Source organism: Coturnix japonica, chromosome Z (genome assembly GCF_001577835.2).
Source record: "Coturnix japonica isolate 7356 chromosome Z, Coturnix japonica 2.1, whole genome shotgun sequence".
NCBI lineage: Eukaryota > Metazoa > Chordata > Aves > Galliformes > Phasianidae > Coturnix > Coturnix japonica.
Genome location: NC_029547.1, coordinates 58,161,658 through 58,176,399, shown reverse-complemented (window position 1 = coordinate 58,176,399; position 14,742 = coordinate 58,161,658). Strand labels below are relative to the sequence as shown.

The 14,742-nt window shown below is 40.3% G+C and overlaps 2 long non-coding RNA genes across 2 annotated transcripts; both read right to left on the bottom strand.

Moving 5' to 3' along the window:
- Nucleotides 1-407: 407 nt before the first annotated feature.
- LOC116652469 lies at nucleotides 408-9,388 on the bottom strand. The gene is made up of 2 exons (XR_004305502.1): nucleotides 9,018-9,388; nucleotides 408-1,197 (listed from the first exon to the last, which is right to left on the bottom strand). It is a non-coding gene; the product is annotated as an uncharacterized LOC116652469 (long non-coding RNA).
- A 3,897-nt stretch (nucleotides 9,389-13,285) lies between these two features.
- On the bottom strand, nucleotides 13,286-13,986 carry LOC107306552. The gene is made up of 2 exons (XR_004305717.1): nucleotides 13,514-13,986; nucleotides 13,286-13,369 (listed from the first exon to the last, which is right to left on the bottom strand). It is a non-coding gene; the product is annotated as an uncharacterized LOC107306552 (long non-coding RNA).
- Nucleotides 13,987-14,742: the final 756 nt, after the last annotated feature.

The following is a 14,742-nucleotide window of genomic DNA, read 5'->3' as shown; positions in this document are numbered from 1 at the left end:
GCACATATGGGTCAAATACTGCGTCATGATCTCATGCTTTGCAGGAGGAGATCAGAATGTGTTCAGGTGCTGTGAAAACATCTATTACCTCTCTATTTCAAACCACCCAAAAGCCATAAAAATGGAAAGAAATTCTCCAGTGAAGAACAGTAAATCCTTTCAGGCATTATGTACTTCCTTTCATTTTCCTTGAAGCAGAAAGAGGAAGGAGGGAATCGGAGGAGGGAATACCTCAATTCAGCTCCACATCATTCTCTCCTTTTTCTGCTTCTCCCAGCTGTGCCATGGAGATGAATGAAAGGCAGCCCCATGCTTATCTCCCACCCATCACTGAAGGGGAAAGGTGCCGACTGCCATTCTGGCCAAGCACTGAGTATTATATGACAGTAAATCACCATTCCTGGAGGGAAGGAAAGCAGGTTTTATTTCAACCCAATTAAGGCTTCCATCAAGCCACACTTCATAGCTATAAATATATCATTGATTTCACGACATCCAAGAAGTATGAAAAAGGACTTGCAAAATAATTTGCATTCACAGAGTTTTAGGATATGTAATCACATTTTTAGCAAATCAGGCTTTTGATTCCCAGTTTCCCTAAAAATATCAGTTTTACTCTGAAACCCATTAAGATGTTTGCACTTTCTGTAACATAATGTAATCAGTGTTTATGGGAGAAAAAAAAGAGAGAAAATAAGAGATTAAACTATATGCTCTTTTGCTGAATGTGGGCTTACAGACAGTGTGTGTCCAAGTGTGCAATGGCAATTACTGTGTGTAATATGTTCCACATTAGTTTCACCAGACAGCAGGATGCCAAGAGGCTGAGACCAGCGTAAGGTTTCATGGCCTATGGCTCATCTCCAGGAACAGCAGGGAGTGCAGTGGCATGGTGTCAGCAGGGGTATCCAACTGCCAAGGAGATCCCATCCTGTGTGCTCTGAAGGCTGTCACTGGAGGCTTACCATCCCCATGGTCTGCAGATGGCACTCCAGAGGGTCAGAGGGAGAGGTCTCCAGTTCTACTTGCAGAGCAAGGGGCTTATTGCCTGCAGGGAGGTGGGATTCAACATGTGGTGTCAGGAAGCATGTTTTGGGATTTAGCAGGATTTTTGAGGGATGTCAGAGTTAGAGCCTCTTTCTTCTCATGCAGCCATGAGATGCACCATGCTGTATGAGCAGTTGTCACAGAGCACACCTGCAAGGAGAAGACAATAATGTGCAGTGCAAAGTGTGAAGAGGTTAAGATACACACATCCTTTCTGTGCTGACAACTATCAGTTTGGAAAAGGGATCACTGGGATTCACCGTTATTAACTTTTCACTGTGAACACTTCGGTATTTTGCCCTATCCAGTGCCAAGAAGAGCATCTCGCTTTCCCAGCAACATCCTGTGCCTGAGAAAGCTGGTTTTGAAGCAAAAACAAACTCATTCCAAATATTGCTGAGTGGAAGGTGAAAGCATTTGGAAGTAAGATCTGAAGCCATTTCTCAGCCTTCCATAGAAAAACCACTTGCAGAGAGGTGGCATTAGGGAGCAGTACTAACTGTCAATTTCAGCACCTTTTCAGACATCTGCTGGCCTACAGTGCAGAGGAGGAACCATGCTGAGAGTGCATGTCCTTGTGGCATCCATCCTGGATGTCTGCAAGGCCTTTGACATAATCCCACTCCACATCCTTGTCTCTAAATTCAAGAGGTATGGATTTAACGGATGGATAAATGAATTTAATTAGCAGAGTTTGGTCATTAGTGGAGTCCCACAGGAGTCTGTCTTGGGACTGGTGCTTTTCAAATTCTTTATCAATGACATCAAACCAGGACAGAGTGCACCCTCAGCAAGTTTGCTGATGACACCAAGCTGAGTGGTGTAGTTGACACAGCAGAAGCAAGGGATGCCTCAATGGGCTTGAGAAGTGTGCCTATCTGAATCTGACGAGGTTCAACACAGCCAAGAGCCAAACGTGTAGATCTTTACATGGTCTGATGGTGATAGGACAAGAGGAAACAGTTTTGACTCAAGAAAGGAGGTGGTCAAGTGAACTGTGAGAAGGAATTCTTCTCTCAGAGAGATGAGGCCCTTACATGGATGCCCAGAGAAGCTGTGGGTGCCCACCCCTGCAGGCACTGCAAGCAAGGTTGGATGGGCCGTGCTCTAACCTGAGCTGCTGGGTGGCAGCCCTGCCTATGGCAGGTGGTTGGAGCTGGGTAGGCTTTGAGGTCCCCGAAAACCCAATTATTCTGTGATTCTATGAATTACTTTGGCTTGTTCTATTGGGGGTTACTTTAACATAATCCTGCAGCAGAAGAACTGCAGCATCCTTTCCTCTGATTACTGTTTTAATGGCAAATAACTCATTCGGCTGTCCACTTCTGGGGGCAGGTCAGGGTGTTAATTGCTCTTGGATCAGAGCTCCATTATCTGAGCAATTTCTTCTCTTAATTCATCCTTCTGGAGCAGCTGAATTCTGGTGGCTGCTTATTCCAGTGTCTGGAACTAAATGCTGCAGGCTCTTAGGCAATTGGATCTAACATGTATACATCAATTTTTCTTTTTCTTTTCTTTTTTCTTCTTTCTTTTCTTTTCTTTTCTTTTCTTTCTTTTCTTTTTTTTTTTTCCTGAAGAAAATCTTTTTATGGAAATTTACCAGCTTCAAGTTTTTCAGAAATTATCTCACCTTAAAGAGATGTGAAATGAAAACATTTTTATTTTTATTTTTATTTATTTTTATTTTTATTTTTATTTTTATTTTTATGTTTATTGTATCAGTCTGTTTGGAGAAGTCATTCAAAATCCTCCCCATAAATATTAAAAAATAAATAAATAAATTACAATAATGATTTAAACCCTAGAAATTGCCTAGGAATGGAGCTATTGCTTCAAACTCCGTCTTACACAACCTGCCCCATGCAGGAAGGGGAAATGAAAGTTATTCTTTTCAGTATGGGCCTGAGGACATTGTCCCCATTTGATGCAATGCAAAGTGAATCTGGGTAAAAGCACTTTTGGAAGATTTTCGATGTGGGCAAGAACAGAGTTTGACACTCTTCATGGCACCTGTTCAGTGAGACCTTCGACTGAAAAGTATTATATTTAAACACAGTGGCTTAAATTACTGAACATGCACCAGTTGTTTGTTAACTGTATCCACGCACAGATTTCTTTGCTATTCCATGAGAGAAATAATACACCATCTTCTTGCCTGTCTTCTTAGGATCTGTGACCAGATCTTAGGTAGTGTTACAGCATTACACATTTCACATTTTAAAAAGGCATCCTTGATGATGCTCTGAGTGTGTTTTACATAGCTCACTCATTTACTTCTGTTTCCAGGGGGGTTTTTTTCCAGGGGCTCAAGAAGAACAGCTCAGCTATAGGTATGCAGATGGAAGAGCCCACAGAGAGAAACAGAAGGGCTTCCACCAAGAAAGGTGAAGCTCCTGCAGAGAGAGTCTGGCAACTGAGAATCAGGCTCCTGCCAAAAACCATTTGTCTAGCTCCATTGTCCAAAGACCTTTCAGAGTTACTAAATTTCATTTCTTTTCTAGCAGGATGAACAGCACAGGATCTTCTGACCCATTTTTTTCTCTTGAGCAATACTCAAGAATTATGTTTATGAAAGGGAAGTTAGGTTTAGTATGTCTTGAACTTGATTTGTTGGGTATTACTGTAAGATATGACAGCCCCAACCAGCTGTAAATTTGGAAATATCACTGTGGATAAACTTTTGTTTCCAACACCTCACCATTACATAATTTTGGTATGGGAATGCACTCCAATTTACAGTGCACACAAAAGAAAATGATTTCTACAGTTCTTCCAAATTAATTATGATTGGATTAGAGAATAACAGTGATCTGTTTCATCGCTAGGTTCTTGAGGCCTCTCTGTAGGTGCATCTACAAGATACGTCATAAAACAAGAAGTCAGTATCAGGCCGTACATTTTCATCTTCCCAGCACAAGACCTCCATTTTCCACCATGTCCTAGATTTCTTTGACTGCCTGTTTATTACCTATGATCTCCAGAGAATTGTGATAGGGTGTTTTTGTTCCTGCGTGCTGGCAATCCCACTGCGTGCAAGGTTCAATTGAACAAGTGTCATCTCTGATTTATTAACAAGATTCAAGAACAGGCAGTTACTCAGGATGCAAGTGAAAGCCAAGGAATTCGCACAATCTGTATGCAGAGCACATCCTGAGCAGCAATTTGAAAAGGCTGTAATTCATTTCATCACTCGGCTGGAAAGATGCAGAGCGCCCAGCCTCCAGACACTGCCATGGAAAATGGCAGCAAGGCTCCTGTGGGATGTTGGTGATGAATGGGAATGTTTTCCTCCTTTTTCTGATAGTCTCCCACAGGTCACTTTGAGGCCACGTGTGTTTGTTTAATGTGTGAAAGATTCCACTACTGTCCTTTCCAGGGGTGTTCTGCATGTGCATTGATGCTTTGCTGTGAAAAGCCCTGGAGCAAATTGCCTTGAGATCTTTTGGTTTCCACTGAGGAGGATCTTCAGCCAGGCACATTCAGCAATAAATAACTTCCTGTTTGGGGAATCTATTGACTCAAAAACTTCCAGTTTCAGCTGCTTTGGGGTCTTAACAATTTGCTGGGCTGCACCAGAATACCTGAGGAGACTTGACAAATGCAAAGCATCATATGCATTTTTAGGCAGACAGTGATCTGATTGCACAGTGATGTGAGCTGTGGTATGCTGGTGTGCTAGTATCATCCTTTTGGTTCCCTAAACAGAATTGAATACTTTTCTGTTCAGGACAAAATGCAGCAGTAGGGTGGTTTTACAGAGGTTGCCTCTCATTTTCTTCTTCAAACCAAGTCATTTTTGCTTTGCTGTAGTAACTGCAATTGCTGCTAAGTTTTCCAGGTTCATAAAATACCTCTTTCACTGTCTGTCAGCAGGAAGAGCTGTCATTTGAGAATCCCAAGCATAGCACAGATGTTCCAGTCCAGCTCCATCATTTCCAAGTGCCTGTGGTCTCAATTCAGAGTATTAATAATTGATGAGTGCCTAACAAGATGCATCCTTCATTTTCCTGAGAAACAGCTCATTGCTGCAGTCCCTGTCTCATCTTCCAAAGTGTGGTGTGGCACATAGACCTATTTTTTTTCTCTGTGTTTAACTATTAAGTTCTTTTTCTCCCCTTGACCATATTTTTCACTCTCCTCTGCTACCAAGAAAATCTCAATTGCTCATCTTTTCTACTACTGTTCTGCTGCTGTTTTAGATAAAGATCTAAATCTTTATCTTCACATTGGTAGGTCTGAGACATCAACTTCTCATGTTGTGCTGCAAGCCAGACAAGGGCATCGCACAGGCAAACAGGAGATCCACCTACTCAGAAGACCCTGGAGGTGCTCAAGAAAAGTGCAGATGTGGCACTGAGGGACATGGTTAGTGGGCACAGTGGGATGGGTTGACGTTTGGACTAGATGGCCTTAAAGGTCTTTTCCAACTTAAATGATCTTGTAATTCCATGATTCTATGATAGGTTCTGTCCAAACCAACAACTATTTTAAACATATAGTTCAACTAAAGATCAAACTGCAAATCAAGGCCAAAGAGCCTGTACAGAGGAGGTTTCAGTCTAAGTATACAAGATTAAGAAGCTTTCGTCTGTGTACAAGCAATATGAACCATAATACGCTCTCTTTAAGTTGTGCAGATAGATAGCAAGGGGTTCTAAGACCTAAATGTCCATTTTTCATAGAGTCAAGAAAAAAAACCCACAGAATTCCCTAATTTTTCCCATGTGGCTGCTCTTCTCTCATCCAGTTTCATCAGTTGAAGGAATTTCCAGGCTGTGGTGCAGCATCACTGCATAGTGCTCATGTAATGGAAATTCAAAGGCAGCCAGTGCCAAGCCATACTATAAGTGTAAAAGACCCGTTTAAAAAATTGCATGCTGTAAAGCGATGTAACAGAAACAGCATAATTTTCTCTCTTTTTTTTTCTTTTCCTTTTCCTTTCTTTTTTTCTTTCTTTTTTTTTTTTTTTTTTTTTTTAATGGGATGAAATCCAACAGAAAATAAATAATAAAGGTGGTTGTTTCAGTGTTTGCATTTTTTTTCCTTAGTGTTACCATAGTTACCCTCTGGACTAAAGCAGAAAGAAAAATCAGTGCCTGGAGGGAAATTCATTGTGAAATCTTCCTTTTTTTTTTCAGTCTAAGTTGATAATTTAACATGACCATTTCTATAATGGAACAGGTGACAAAGTTTTGGTCAATTTTTTTCCTCCAAACTGAAACAATCTCAGATTTCAGTGGTCAGCTTCGAGGTCTTGTGGTAGGCTTATCTAAGGCTGGCTGTAGTTACACGCCCCAGATAAATTCCCAGCCTCATGGCACTTGCTGATTGGATGGTCTTTGATGGAAAGATCATACAATCTAATCTGGCACACTGAGTACTTTGTGGACTGATGTACAGCCCTCTGACACATAAGAGGTAGATATCCATTACACATTACTGAACACTAGTATGAACACAGGCAAAGTGTAGCAATGAGTTAAAGAATAAAACAAAGCCCCAGCAGTATAAGGAAACACAAGGCCAGAACCAGTACAGATACCACTTGAGGCAAAGCTGACGTGTTAAATAAAGACTTTACCACTTCAATTTTCCCTCTTCTTCAGCTCCACCCTTAAAGCTCGTGGGGTTTTGAGTAACAAGATTTTTGCCCAAGGGACCTAGAACCACCCAAGCAGTTTCCAGGTTTCAGCATTTAGCCTCAAATCATCTTAAATTATAGTGTAGGAGAAAACCTTCAGTAACTAAACTCAGCCGTGCTCCCCATAGCATGAAGACACAATAAGAGTTAAATATGGATGTCCATAAAGTAAGGGTGATGCAAAAATGGCCCCCATGTCTCAGTCATCCTTTCACATACAGTGCATCCAACAAACATCCTCCTATTCTGTCTGAATCACAAGAAAAGTGTGTTTCTTCATTGCAGAGGAAACGGCCTTTCTGTTTCACTAATGGCAACTGCGGCAGTGTCTGCACTCCTGTATTCATTTGCTGTCACCTTGAGCTTCACAGCTGCTGCCTTGCAGTAAGTCAGGCTATTCTAATTAATTCAAAAAGCCAAAAATGCAAATAGGAATTGTCTTAAAAATAAGAAAATGGAAGTATACATTAAGTTATAGAAATAAATGGGAATTAAGTTACTGATTTATTATAGGATGATATATTTTATACAGTAGCTATTTATACTACAAGAGCTGAGTAAAGAGAATCTGGAAAAAGAGATTTCACCATCACAGCCAGATAATCTGAGAGCAGTATTTGAAAGTTCTGCAGAAGAGCAGGATTAGTGGTGCAAAAACCACTGTCAAGAAACATCTCCCATCTTAAAAGTCACTAATGGAGAAGCTTCTTTGTCCCTCACAGGCAACCTATTCTTAGGTGTATTATTCTCACAGCAGTTTTAGCAGCAGCAGTTGGAGCCCACAGGAAGTTATTCCCTCTGTCTTTACTGGAGGCTTCTGCAATGGGGAAGGGCTGCAGAAGGAGATGTGCAGACCCATGTGCAGATGGATGCACCACCAGCCTGCCTGGCTGGGCTGTATTTTTCATGCTGGTATTTCTCAGTCTATTTAGCTGAGAAATTTAGCATCTATATATTTTCTTGTCCCTGTACTTTGTTTTTCTAGCTCACTTTTTCTTCCCCCGAATTACTTGAGATATTGACTGTACTGAGAAGAAGGTAACTGACCAAGTCCAAAAATAATCTATATTGGAAGCATATTGTGAATTTACACCCTAATGAAACACACTGCGGAGGAAATATAGATGACAAATTTGGGAAGAAACTGAAGTCATTTACAAGAGATTTTATCTTTAGAGAAAGTTATTTTCTCCCTATTAGTGGAAGAATATAGAATGCTCATTATAGGAAAAAATGAAAAACAAAAATGGAAAATGCATTATGGAACATAACCATCATCTGTAATTTCAACCATACACATTTTGAAGACATCATTTTTTTTTTAATTCTTTTTTTTTTCTTTTCTTTTCCTGTGGCTTCCTGAGGGTTTTCCTACCACCTTTTACGCATTTCTGAAGAAGTTTTCTATAAAACCACAGCCTGGGTGTACATTAAATTGCTGTTCTCAAGCATGAACATCCAATGAAACTGTCATCAGGTAGACAAGAAAAGACAGAGACTGCAGTATCTAGAACTTCAGTCTTCCACAATGGTTTTCTCTACAACATGCTCAGAAACCACAGTGAAGAATGACACAAAACCAGAATGTGGGGAAGGAAGAGAAACGTGGAAGAGGGAGATATGGAAAGGGAGCACTTCCACAGACTGCCAAGTGGAAGTACTCAAACTTTATGAGTGTCTTTAGGCCATTCTAATTTGAAATGAAAAGTGAAAAAAAGAGTGAGTATCTGCCTTTTGTTTGCTGGGGATCTACCGTTAGCACATCTTCAACCTTGTTACTCTGTGTTGTTTATTACATGGCACTGGAACATCTCTAGCTTCAATGGATCTAGCCTAGCTTTGCACCCTTACTGGCAAAGAGATCACAAAGGCTTCAAAACTAACAAATCTTTATCATATGATGAAAAGTAGACATGTAGTTCAGTGTCAGCAGCACTTGATAATGTAGATTCTGGATGCCTCCCTGAAGCACAACTTTCCACATGTTTTTTATACCCGATCGATTTAATGGGACCTTTGAGAAGTGTTCTGCAAAAAGTCAATGAGCAACCAGAAGAGATTTTGTCTGGGTACAGATTGTTGGGCATCCTTGCTCATATGGAGTGTATTGATAGCTGCTTGGGAAAGGCAGGCAGTAAATGTGAGGTTGGCTCTGCCCCTACTGCTTTTCATGCTAGTAGGCAGAGTGTTCTGGATCTCAGTGCTGCAAATGTTGGACTAGTTTTCTCTGCAAGCACATAGATGCTGTGGGAGCAGCACCACTGGCAGATGCCAAAGGAGGCATTAAAATGCAGACGTCAGAATAACAAAACAACAAGACTGTACTTACCTGTGTGCTATAAGAATGCAGTTTTGGTGCTGCATGACATTTTGGCAGTTTCTTTCAAGAAGCATGGCTGAAGTCTTCAATCTGCAATACTTTTCAGAATCACATTCTTCAGGCATAGATCTTCATAGGTACGTTCCTTAACATCACAGAAAATCACTCTTATACTGAACCTAAAACAGTGATAAAAGAATAACTTCACTGCTTTTACATGTCAGCTAGATTTATTATTATTATTACTATTGCAGGGCTAGGAATGTTTTGGAATGAGAGGTCAGAAGAAAGGCAATACAAAGTAAAGGAGCTTCACAAAGAGCATTTCAAGTTGTGATGGAAAAGAAGGCAGTATCCTATGTAACAAGAGATATGATCAACATTCATCTAGTGGAGGCCTGAGGGGATGCATTCTGTTTTAAAAATAAGTAAATCATATTATCCATGGGAACAGACTACCCTTCACCTGCCCCTTTCAGCACCATCTTGACAAGGTAATTAAGGAAAATGGAAAAAGCCTTTGCTGTTTTTCTTTTATGTCCCCTCTAAAACCCCTCCTTGGCCAAGTGATACACCTAAAGTACAGCCAGGATCAAGAGCACGTGAACCAAATCATATCACAAGCATTTAAAAAAAAGTGAATTCTCTGTTGGGTACTTGTACCTGCAAAGTAAGTAACATTTCCTTAAGTAAGTGAAAGTAACCTTAGGATGTAAATCAGTTAAAAACGAAGTTTTATTAATACTTCTAGATATTAAATGTCTCCCATAACATGGTTCATTCGAAGCAATAAGCAGCTCTTCAAGTCAATGCTGATAATAAGATCAGAAGAAAAAATCCTCAAGGAGTCAGTTGGGAAAATGTACAAATGAAAAACACATCTGTCTTGTTTTAACTTCTGCCCTGGGATCTGGATTTTCTAATTCTTCTTTATTTATTTTTTCTTTTCTGGGAAGGAAGAGGAAGAAAAAGAGATAAAAGGCTCTGTAGAAGCATATGACTTCTTAAGAATAGCAGTGTGTGCCCACCTGTGAATATGTCTATATATCAGTGTCTTGGTATAAAGGTGACAAAAGGTAAAAAAACAATCCACAAGCATTTCTTCATATTTTCTGTGACATGATGTCTGTCTTAAGCCACATTCTGCAGGGCTGGAAAAAGACCAAAGACATGCCACGGGAAAATATATTAAAATTCAAAGTATTTTTATAGACTGCAGCTAAACTTAGCATACCTTCCTAGCTTAACTCTGACCAGATGTAGGAGTAGATGAAAAATGCAAACTGTTTTGATTTTACTTCATCCCTTTATTTTTCATTTGTAAAAAATACTGTATGTAGATGAGTCCAAGATTACGTCTGGGGGAATGTCACACAAATTGTGTGCGTGCAGGGAAATGATACTCATCAACCACAGCAGATAATATGGAAAAGGTCCTACCACAACTTCAGTGTGTTCTCACCCAGGCTGAAGGCCTGAGGATGTGGTAGGGCAATCACAGGAACAGAGAACTTCATGTCCATGGAGGGATTCTGCTGAGTGTTTGACAAATTCATGATGAAGGAAAATAATATTTTGAGATCTTGGTACAACACCACACAACAGAGTTGGCCCTGGGGATGGCCCCATTTTCTTTCCTTAGCACTGCCACTGTACCGGTTGTACTGAGGGCACTGTGAGTCCACAACTCGTTTATTTTGGGCTTTTGCTCCATTAAAATGGCTGCAAGTATGGACTTAATCATGTTTTCCCTGATTCTTCAGAAAAATTCCTGGAGTTCATCATAAAAATAACCTGGCTAGGAAATGCAGTCATGTCATTGGCCAGAAAGCAGATTAATATGGGATTAATTTGAGTTAAAAAATCAGGAATTTGGGGACTGATGTTGATAACTGATTTTGCGTTTTGATGGACATTCTTGACTTGTTGCAAATTGAGCATTTTCTCCACAAAGAGCCAGCTTCTACACACTTTCTATTTGAAAACAGTGATCAGAATTTGAGGTTGTGAATTATATTGCTCAGATGTTTTCGAACATGATATTTTTTCTTAAAGATCTCATCACAGATCTGTCAAGTGGATCTGTACAAAGGTACATAAAGGCTTATTCAGAATTAGTTTCATTATTTCCACTGGGATAAGTCCAGTGGACCATATTTTCTGCTCATGAGTGCTTCTTAGTAGTTGTTTGAAATAAGGCCTCAGCTAATGTTGTGGCCGACATACTGTGCTATGAAGATGGACTTTTTGCTTCATTACCATTTTTTTTTTTTAAATAAAAACTTTCATATAATTTCTCTACTTCGAGGATAGTGTAAACAGGAACTTTTATTTCAGTGTGAGAAATGGAAAACTTTCCAGTGAATGTGGCTGTCATTTTGGCAATTTCTGTGAACATCTTAACTTCGTAAATAAGTTCATATATGCTCACTGCATTGGCTCTGTACAGAAGAGAAATGATCAACTTGTGATTATAAGTTTCCTAACCGGGGAGAAACAAAGAAATCTTAACAAAGTTGGGTAAATGAAAAAATTAGTGAACAATTAAAATCCATTACAAGGTATTCTTCTTCAGCATCAAATCAGAAATGCGAATATGACTAAAATATAATCCATGACTAAGTGCTACAACTATAAATATTGTCAGTGGCTCAAATTTGCCGTGCAATTTTGCACATATATTCAATTTCAAATACTTGATTTTGTCACCCATTTTCATAGGTTCTATGTATAGCATGGTGGAAGAATGTTCTGTCATTAATAAATAGATCTCTTTTCAGTTTTCCCAGTAGGGAAGGGCATGTTAACCCAGCACTGGGCCTCATGCTTCCCTCTGCTGTGCAACCAAGAGAAAAGCATGCATGTTGAGAAGCAGTTTCTTCAGTTCACCCTGAGATGTTGATATTGGCCCTGTTATGGGCCTGGAGTGTAACTTACTAGCATTAACACCTTTTATAGGGAAAATCTTATTAAAAGATCCATTCTTAATGGATTAGACATTTTGTACCACTATTGTTAGTATTTTTCTGTTTCCCTCCCTCTGCTTTTACTCACAATACAATTTTGATGACTGACAATGTTGCATTTTTTGTGGAAAACTCTTCAGCCACAGGTTTTTCCAGTAAGCTTTGAGGTTTATCTGGGAGATCAGAACTGCAGTATGGCATATAGTGATTCCAGCTCTCACTTTTTCCACTGTGCAGCTGATGGTGACTTATGCCGTGATATTTTGGCAAAGGCACCAGCCATGAGCTGGAAGTGACTGGGGAAGGAATTAAGAGTATGGAAACAGTGACACTCTGTAGCCTGGAAATAGGGTTTGATTTATGCTGCTCCTCTTATGCCAATGCTCTCTGAGTTTATGCCCTTGTTATGACTGCTCTTCTAGAGAGGTGTTGATTTTGGATGAGGTGGAAGAATGTGAAGAAGTGTCCGAAAAAGCAGAGTATTTTAAGATTCACGGTTTGGTCTGTGTTTTCTTGGTGACTCCTCAAGCCTCATAGAATTACCACTGCCTACCAACCAGCTTTTTACTGCTAGTTTTACTACTCTGCCTCTGTGTTCAGGCTCCTGCCAGTCCTCCCCACTGCCCCACACCTCTGCAAGGATGGACAGATCTCCACAGATGACATTCCTTACAGTATCTGAGTACAACATATGTACCTTTGTGTTCCAGCCTGCAGGAAAGCACTCTGCTTGCTCAGCCTGAGATGGATATGAGGATAATTAGCACTAATTACCATTGCTGACTGCTGTTACGGGCACTCTGGTCAGCCAGGCCAAAGCCCTTCCTTGAAATCGTCCTTTACAACATTAATTTCTAAATATATGTGCACTCTTAGTTTTGATTCACAGAAAACATATGCACAAGAAACAGATCTACCTGACTCTCCTGTGGGTGATAGTGCAAGTGGCTGCCATGAGTGTGGCACATGGTGGGGAAAGGGCTAGAGTTCATTATAATGTTTTTATATCCCTAAATCACGCTCTGGGAAGTCAGAAAATAATCCAGAAAATAATCCAATAAATAATCTTAACAATCATCACTTCTCTCTCACAAGTTCCTGACCTGCACTTGAGATGGCACCTGGAAACATTATCAAAGTGTGAGAATTGAGTTTGTCTTCACATAAGGGTTTCCTTACCCAACACTTTTGATCAGCATCCCACAGCATCCTGTGGGCTTGCAGCTGAGAAGCTCACAGCACTCATAGGTGTTACAATGACTTTTAAGCCATTTGAGGGAATAGAAAGCAGTGCATCCAACAGTTCCCTACCTTCCAAAGCAGAACGAAGGGTCATGTGGAAGAGGATCTGACCTTCAGGTTTTGCCTGTGGTAAACACAATCGTTTCTGTATTCCTGAAAATACAGAAGGAAGAGGGTGAATTCTTTTTCTTTTAGGTAATCCAAAACTCTTCTCCACCAAAGCATCTGAGAGCCATAAAATAGGCACAGCATTTCCCTGGTGAATAAGCCTGGAATGGTTTCTGTTTACAGACTCACCTTGTGTATTAGTCTGTATCTTTTAAATCACTCCCCAGAGGGAATCAGAGGCACATCAAGATGGTGAAGGATCCGTTGTCATATAGCTGCATTCAAAACATTATTTTCTGATAGAGGAATTATCAGATATCTACAACAAAGCATGCCGCAGATTGCTACTGCAGTACTGTATGCCAGCTGTTGAAACGACCAGCAGAAATATTAGCTCTCTACTCCCTCTTGTGAAAGTTTTCCAAAACTACACTGTCACAAATCCACAACACATCTGCAGTAGCAAAATGGCTGTGCTATTTGCTTCTCTCATACATAAAAAGGCCAGACATGAATGCTGAAAAACTGGTAATGTCAGCAGCTGTTGAGTATGGGAAGAATTAGGGATGGGGTACTCAATGAGCTACTCAGTCCTCTCCATGTTTGGTCATTCTTTCCCATACCTGGCTGCTTCACAACTGCAGTATCTGACTGAGACTGACTTTTACAGGTATGCACACACCCACCTGCACACAGGCACACAGACAGCTCCAGCAAGAGGAGCATCTCTCTGTGCTGGAGAACGTCATTAGTCACATTCTGTGGGATGCAGATGCTGCAGGATGATTTAAATCCTAAATGCTTTTATTGACAATAACAGAATTGAAGCTCAGTAGATTGATTTATTTACTTTTTCACCCAGTATCAATCTATCTGAATTTATTTTTTTCAGGATTTTATCCACTTTCTCTTCCTTATGTTACTATCATTTTTAAAATTGTTATTATTATTTTCATGTTTTTTCCCTATATTTGATGTTTCTGTCACACCCTTTCTTTGTACCTTCCCCTCTGTGGCTGCCAACACAATAATATTTCCCATAATTTTTCCCTTGACTGACTTCTTTTCAGGACAAATTCATAGCTGACGAAGCTGCAGTGAGGCTATTGGGTCTTTCAGCTGTGATTTTCCAATAGCAAGGTGAGTAAGATCTGAAGCAGATGATTTCCTAAGTACTGGAGTGCAGCAGTGAATCACAAGCCGAAGCTTTTCTCTCTCAGGTGAAGGTGCTTTGATAGAGCTGATGAATTTCCTGTCACAAAGGTCAATTCCTCCACCTCAGAGGGGTCCCTGAAATGGGGGAACCCTCTTTGGTGATGCAAAGATGAGGACACACAGTGGGATGCAGGGCACTGATGATGCTCCACAAGGCCAGGCAGTGTCCAGGGTGCTTGATTAACAATGGTACTGGGAAGTAA